Raw genomic sequence first — 7526 nt, 5'->3', positions numbered from 1 at the left:
TGTTCCAGGAGGTGCCGAGGCCCTGGAGATGCAGCAGTGACCACGGCTCTAGCCCTGTGAGATGACGTGCTGGAGGGGCCTGACCACCCAAACACAAATAGGGGTTCAAAGGAGGACAGCAGGGAGGGAATGTGAGGAGAGTGGGCAGCTTTCAGGAGAGAGGTGAGGGAAGAAGTTTGTGGGTTTTTTTTTCATTTAGAGACAGGGTCTTGCTCCGTTGCCCAGGCTGTAGTGCAGCGGCATGATCATAGCTCACTGCAGCCTCAAACTCCTGGGCTCAAGCGATCCTCCTGCCTCAGCCTCTCGAGTGGCTGGGACTACAGCTACTTCCCTTCCTAGCCTGGGAAAGAAGTTTCCAATCAAGCAAGAGTGAAGCAGGGCCCAGACGGAGGGAAGTGGGGGCCGTGCAGCCAGGGCGGGGGCTCCAGGAGGAGGAAGCACAGTGGAAAGTTCTTGGGGTGGGAATGTGCCTGGTGTGTTGAAGGGGTGATGGGGAGGCCAGTGTGGCTGGCACAGACTAGGAATCAGGAGAAAGCAGCTCAGAGAGGAAACTGCAGGGTGGTACAGGTTGTGCCCACATAAGGCCGGTGGGCATTTGCTCTGGGGGAGGTGGGAGCTACAGATGGTTCCCAGTGGAGCAATGACATGACCTGATTGCCATTGTGAGTAGATCCCTCTGGTGTGACAATGGACACCACCAGGCGAGGGCAGGAGAGGGAGACCAGGCGAGAGAAGATGAGGTAGGGGTCTGAGAAGATGGGATTCCAGAGGCACTTTACAGAAAGAGCTGTGGGACTCCCAGAGGGACAGGATATAGGTGAGAGTACAGGCAACCGGTGGCCCAGGGCTGCTGGCTGGAGCTCTAAGAGGTGGGAACTGCCCAGCCTGAGCAAGAAGGCTGGGGAATGAGGTGCTAGGATGTCAAGAGATGCCCAGGGAGAGATGGGGAGGGGCCTCTGGTGGTCAGCACAAAAAGCCCGAGGCTGGGAGGCTGATGACCCCAGGGCTGGCAGCAGCCCTTGCCCTCCCCAGCCTGACTGCCAGCCTCACCCTCAGTCGGGTCCTCCTTGCTCCACTGCAGTTGCCTCTGCACAGTGTGGGGACTGGTGCAGCTGCCCAAACGGCAGCACAGTTGGCGGCATGCTAGGGACCGGCCCCTGCTCTTTGGCCATCACCCCGCGGATGTGGTTCGGGTGTCACTTGTGTGCCCTTACTGTGTACCTGCTCTGCAGAGGCCCACCCTGTCTCCTGGGCCAGTCGGGGGTCCTCACCTTACCTCTGCTCACCTGCAGCCCTGGGCCTCCCCTGCACACCCTCCCCTGTGGGGGAGATCCTCTTCCTCACCCATGCCCCCCCCTGGGTGCCCCACAGCCCGGGTGCCTCAGCCTCGAGTTGGTCCTTGCTCAGCCTGGCTACAGGGAGTTGATCTGAGCCTCCAACCCCCACAGAGCTTGGGCGAAGACTGCTGAGGGAGAAGGGGAGTAATGGGTTATTGGATTCTCCCCACGGTGGGGGCTGTTCCCTGTTCCCCGTTGGCCGAGGCGCTCTGCACACTGTGGTGGATTTGTGTTTCTGGGGTTTCTGGGTGATCATTCTCTGGGCACCAGGTCCATCCACACTGTCTGCAGGGACCTGCTCTGCTCTTACCTCCGAGCTTCTGAAGCCAGCCCCTGCCCCCTCCCCCTGCAGTTGTGCTCTGGCAGGTGGCACCAATATCTGGCTTGCTCCCCTTCCCTCTAGGTCTCTGTCCCTCCCCCCAGCCACTTCTCTGGGAACAGGACACTTACTGTGATCTGATGGTGTCTGCTCATGCGTTCATCTGCCCGTCCTGTTAGCCACAAGATGGGGAGTCCCTGCATCATCCTGGGGTCTGGTGAGAGGCTGGGCATTTATTTAGCTCAACTGGACATCAGGGACTTCAGGGTGTCCAGCCTGAGGCTGTGAGTGTTTGGTCAGGAGCCCCCACCAAGCCCAGCACCCAGCCTCCAAGTGGGAGGAGGGAGGAATTCCCATGGGTGGGCCAAGAGTGGCAACATTGTGAACAGGAGGGGGCTGAGCCTAGCTACTTCTACAGTGGCTCCCACCGGCTGGGAGGGCAAGGACTTCCCAGCAAGGCAGCCCAGGACCCAACACCCAGCACACAGGAAGAGCCCTGCATGTCCTACCTCCTCTTCTCCCACCTGGGGTGAGCAGGAACCCCAGAAGGTGAGCACCCCAACCAGCGGCACCTGCCTCCTCCATCTCTGAGGTCCAAGTTCAGCCCTGAGAGCTGGGCTGTGGGTGGGTGGGGTCACAGCCCCAGGGCCAGGGTGAGAGGTGGTCCTGGGCCAGGTGCTCTGTGCACTCTTATCCTTCCCCAAGCTTCTCCTGCCATCTCTCTAGCATATGGAGAAACTGAGGTCCTGTTGGCTGAAGACTCTCCCATATCCTCACCTACCTGTCATCACCCCAGTTCTGTCCCTTCCTCTTTAGTGGTCCTGCCTTAGTCCTAGTCTCTTCCTGGTGGGCACAGGCCTTTCCCTTATGCGTGGGCTCAGGGCCTGGCCACCTAGTTTTCTGGCCCCTCCCCCACCTCCCATTAGCCTCTTTGACACCCGTCTGGCCAGCAGGGAGGCTTGCTATTGCAGCCACGGATGCCCTTTCTGGGGCCTGGGACTCACTCCTGGTCAACTCTGGGACGGTGGACAGTGGCATGGTCCATGCTCGGTCCAACCGCAACTCTGGGCACCCCCTCAGCCTGGCTGTCTCCAGAGGCCCTCAGGAATCTTGCCTGTATGACTCAAACCCAGTCCTTTGCCTATTTGCCAGGGTCATCCCTGGACCCTCTGCCCCTGCCTCTGCCTAGTTTGGAGCAGCCAGTCCAGCCCCTGTCATTGCTGCCCTGCTGGACCCAGCACAGCACAGACGGACAGACCACAGCCTCCCACCTGGACAGGGCCCAGCCACCCCCGGCCATCCCCAGTTCCCTTGGGTCCCTGGCAAGATCCCGTCCTTCCTCTGCTCACTGTTTCCTGGGACCTGGGGTCCAGTGCCCACTTCCCAGGGGGATGAGTCCCCCTCCCATGCCTGAGTAGTCGATCCCTTCGCTGGAAGGCTGCACTCACTTGCAAGCTCTGCAGGCCTCAGTCTGTCTCCCTAGAACACCCTCAGCTCACATCGCCTACCTGGCCCTGAGGGTTCTCCCCGAAAGCCTTTTCCTCCTAGGAAGCCCCTTCTCCTACCTGCCCCTTAAACAGAGTAGTCTGGGTCTAAGCTGGATGTGTGGCCCCACCTCCAAGCAGGCGGCTGTAGGAAGAGGCTGGTCCCGGACAGGGAGCAGCAGAGGAGGCAAGGTAAAACGTACCCTGTTTTCTGGGCCTCATAGCTTTGGAGCTCGACCCCCTGGGCCATGGGGATCCAGACCTGGTCCAAGGCCTGGAAGTGGCTGAGAAGTGCCCTGGAGGTTGTGTGGAAACAGGACAAGGTTCCAGGGGCTCCAGCAAGCCCTCCTCTGCCAGCAGGGATGACCCCATGCCTCTGCCTTGCCCGCGGCCTGAGTCAGACCCACTGGGCAGGGTGGGGTTGGCGAGGGACGCGCCTCGTCAGCCAGGATAGGGATCACAGGGCTGGGGGCTGGCAGGCCCTTTCCACCGGGATCTCAGGGTGCGGGTCATGGGGCGGTACACAGACACGCTGCTCGGTTGTTCTCTCACCGGTATTTTCTGAGCACCTATTGTGTGCGGGAGCCCGCAGCCAGTGCCCGCCCGTGCCCCCAGGTGCGGGGGCGATACACGAGCGCCCCCACCCCGAGGTCCTTTGGCTTGCAAGGGGCTAGCAGGGAAGGCGGGACCGGGCGGTCGGGGCGGGGCCTGGAGGCGGGGCCGGGCGGTCGGGGCGGGGCCGGGAGGCGGGACCGGGCGGTCGGGGCGGGGCCTGGAGGCGGGGCCGGGCGGTCGGGGCGGGGCCGGGAGGCGGGACCGGGCGGTCGGGGCGGGGTCGGACGGGGCGGGACCGCTCGGAGCTGGGCGCTCGGCGGCGACCCGAGCCGCGCCTGGACACGGCGCTGGGGGAGCGGAGCGGAGCTCGGCGGGTAAGTCCCGGCGGGGTGTGGACGGGCGGCAGGTGGGCGAGCGGGTCCCCGGGCCTTGGTCGCCGCCGCGCGGGGCCTGGCGGCGCCAGCCTGGTCTCGTCCGGCTCTGCCCGAGGAAGCGCGGGTTGAGAGCGGAGGGGCGGGTGACGTTGGGTCCCGGAGGCCTAGGGCTGGGGGCGGTGTAACGCGCCTGTCCCGCGTTCCTCCCGTCCCTGTGTCAACGCCCCTGGACCCCGGTACACAGCCCACGGAGCCGGACCTCCACAGGCTTGGGTGAGCATTTGCTCCCACCTCATCCTGGGAATCCAAACTTTCCTTGCCTGTTGGCCTGATTCACACTGAAGTGTGAGTGACTGATAGCCGTGGCTCATATGGGGAGCGGTGAGTCTCAGAGCAGATGGCAGAGGGGATGGGAGAGGCGGGGTTGGGGGCAGCCCTTTCACACGTGGCCCCTAGCAGCCCAGCCGGTCCCTGCAGCTTCTGCCTTGGCTCCTTCCTGGGATGTTGAGAGGGCCTGAGCCCTGTCGTGGTGTGCATGTCCCTCTCTGTGCCTCAGTTTGCTCATCGTTGACACTGGTGACGGCAGTGCATTCTGGTCAGGTGGCCATGCTAAGTGCCTTTCAGAGGTGGCTTTGGCCTGGGGCAAGTGCTCCGTGTGGACTCCTGTGTCACTGTATGGACAACATGCGTGTGGTCTTGTAGGCAGTGTACAAAGCAGACCTCAACATGAAGGGGCTCAGGAAATGTCACCTTCTGTGACGTTGAAGATGAAGTATGTAGAATTTTTTTTCACAACAGTCTGAAAGCAAGGCCAAGGGTTTTTGTCCTGGACTGGGAGCAGGACTCTGAGTTCAGGTCAGCCCAGCACCGACTATGTGACCTGGGTGAGCCCCTGTGAGCCCCTGCCCTCATGGCTTTGGCCCTGCAGGACCAGATGAGGGGCTGGGCCCCACCCCCTCCTACCTCTCCCTAGTGTGTCCTTTACCTGGACACCCTTGGAGGGAGGCACCCTGGGAGCCCGGCCTCGGAGCCCTACACACAGTGTTCCGCCCCTGGCAGGACAGGGAGATGGGTGCCAGGGGTGAGGACTCCCTTTCCCTGCCCTCCACCTGGCTCCCCGTTACCTGGCTCTGTGCCCTGTGTTGGGACACACCCTGGCAGAGGGGGCAGGCAGAAGGACAGGTAGGCAACCCAGTCCTGGAACTGACACGGCCATCTGGCAAAAGGGGTGCTGACAGGGGGCTTGGCTTTTTGGGGGAGGCCACCAGGTCTTTAAGGTCGTGGAGGAGCCCACCAAGGAGGCTGGCCTGGGAGAGACAGAGGGAAGGAGGTCGGGCTCCAGGCCTGCCCTGGCCCTTCCTGTTCACATGGACAGAGGAAGCGGGGTGCTGAGTCAGCCCCCCCAGCCCCAGCCACATGGATGAATGCACACTTGCAGGCCTGCAGATGGGAAGCCTGAAGGGGGACGGAGAGATGCAATGGCCAGCCTTGGTTGCAGAGGGGCTGGGAGGAAGGGCACGAAGTCAGGCCTGGGTCTGGGATTTGAATTCAGATGCCACCACTTAACAGCTGTGTCTTTGTGGTTGGGAGGCTTCATGTTGCTGAGCCTCCATTTCCTCATCTGTAAAGTGAGGGGCATGAGCCCCTTTCTAGCTCATGGGTGGCTGGAGTGCCCAAGGGGCTGGCGGGGACACATGGTTGGTGTTCAGTGATTGTGAAGCACTGGGAATCCTTCTCCTGGCCCTCAGGGATGCTGTGTGTCCTGGAGGGACAGCAGGGACAAACTGGGCCACCTCGGCTTGGGTTGGTGTGGGGGCAGGGCTAGGCTTGGAGAGGCCTGGGGCAAATGGCAGCCTTCCACATTGCTGCTCACCTTTGATCCAGAGGTGACTCACCCATAGCCATTAGTCTCCTGGGTGAGGAACAGCCAGTGTTGGGAGCCACCTGGGTCCTCAGAGCTCCATGTGGGGCACCAAGGGTCAGTGACTGTGGTGGCCCTGCCCTCCTTTCACTGACTGGCTGGTAGGTGGCCTTGGCAAGTCCTGGGCATATGCATATATGTTTCTTTTTTTTTTTATGAAAATATTACTTCTTGGACATGTATGTTTCTTTAATAACCCCAGGTGACTTGGCTGGCACTGGGCAGTCTGGGAAGGTGAGGACAAAGGCAGGCTGGCCAAGGGAGGTGGGCTGCACGTGGGCCAGTGGATGTCAGGCTTGCACTTAGGAGGAGTGCCCTCTGAGCCGTGGCTTGTGACTGCGAAGGTAGGGACAGACTGAGCCAAATGCTGGCAGTAGGACCAGTTTGACCAGAGTGGCCTATGTGGTGTGCTCCAGGTGTGGTGAGAGCATGGGCAGGATGTGGTGTGGAGGGCCTGGGAGGCAGGAGGAGGAGGATTCAGACCCTGGAATCCCCCCAGGGTAGGTGGCCCCTCCCCAGGAGGCCTTTGGATGCCTCCAGTGACCCTGTCCCTCCCAGCTGGGGACAGTCCCACGTATGGGCTGCCTAAGTCCCAGAGGTGGTGGTGGGGAGCATTTCCACCTCACTGCCTGGCCCCCTCCCTGAGCACTAGAGCCACCCTTACCACGCCTCAGCCTGTATGGGGAAGGGCCGGACAGGATGGTGGTGACGGTAACACAACTGCCTCCCAGCCATGGGCCAGGAGATCAGGCTAGGTGAATCCGCTTTCTGGCCCTCAGTTCCCTGTCCTGTAAAACAGGGGTGATAGAAGCCCCTGGTTGGGGGCCACACTGCTGGATTTGGGCTCGGTGCCAGACTACACCTGAACTCCAGGGCTGATATGAATGAAGTATAAGCCCAGGCTGAAGGGCAGGGTGAGCTGTGGGTCAGACAGGAATTCAGGGTGAGGGGCCTCATGGTGCTCAAGGTGGCATTGGCTCCCAGGTGGGGACGAAAGGGCCTGGTTGCCCTCCCCCACCTTCTTCCTTCTTCCCAGCCACTGTCACTTCCGAGGCTGCCAGAGTGGGTGCCCTGCTTGCCCCCCTGCTCCAAGTCACAGACCACGCTGGAACTCCTGGCCCCGGGATCCTGAAGTGACTGACCTTTAGCCCACATGGGTTGGCCACAGCAGGTTCCAGTCATATCTGACCCATCTTTGCCAACTGGCCTCCAGGAAGAGTGTGCTCAGGGGCAGTGGCCTGGGAGAGGTCAGAGGAGTCCTGAGGGGTTGGCAGGGCATCCACATGTTATCCACACCCCTGCCCTGTAGCCACGCTCTGATTCCGAGAAGTGGCCTCTGCTTCCTTGTGAATCAGATGTTTACTGCGCACCCGCTGAGCCTGGGCTGCGGGCGCGGCCCAGTGCCCGCGTGCCTGCTCCAGCCGGCTGGGTGGGGTGTGCCTGCCTGCTCAAGCCTGCAGAGGGAGGCCAGGTCCCCGTCCCAGGATCTGCCAGGCTGGCGGGCAGTAGCCCCAAGATGGCGGTGTGCAGGCCATG

General features: G+C 61.9%; 1 protein-coding gene across 1 annotated transcript in view; it reads left to right on the top strand.

Annotated features, from left to right (window-relative positions):
• The first annotated feature begins 3977 nt into the window (after positions 1 to 3977).
• SH3BP2 (SH3 domain binding protein 2) overlaps positions 3978 to 7526 on the top strand; it is a 38655-nt gene continuing 35106 nt past the window's right edge. The window contains exon 1 of the mRNA XM_012737371.2: positions 3978 to 4069. The gene's annotated coding sequence lies outside the window, so the exon portion shown is untranslated. The remainder of the gene's footprint in view (positions 4070 to 7526) is intronic.

The sequence above is a fragment of the Microcebus murinus genome, chromosome 16 (genome assembly GCF_040939455.1).
Source record: "Microcebus murinus isolate Inina chromosome 16, M.murinus_Inina_mat1.0, whole genome shotgun sequence".
Classification (NCBI taxonomy): domain Eukaryota; kingdom Metazoa; phylum Chordata; class Mammalia; order Primates; family Cheirogaleidae; genus Microcebus; species Microcebus murinus.
The sequence above is the reverse complement of the archived record's forward strand: the minus strand, read 5'-3'. Positions and strand labels throughout refer to the sequence as shown.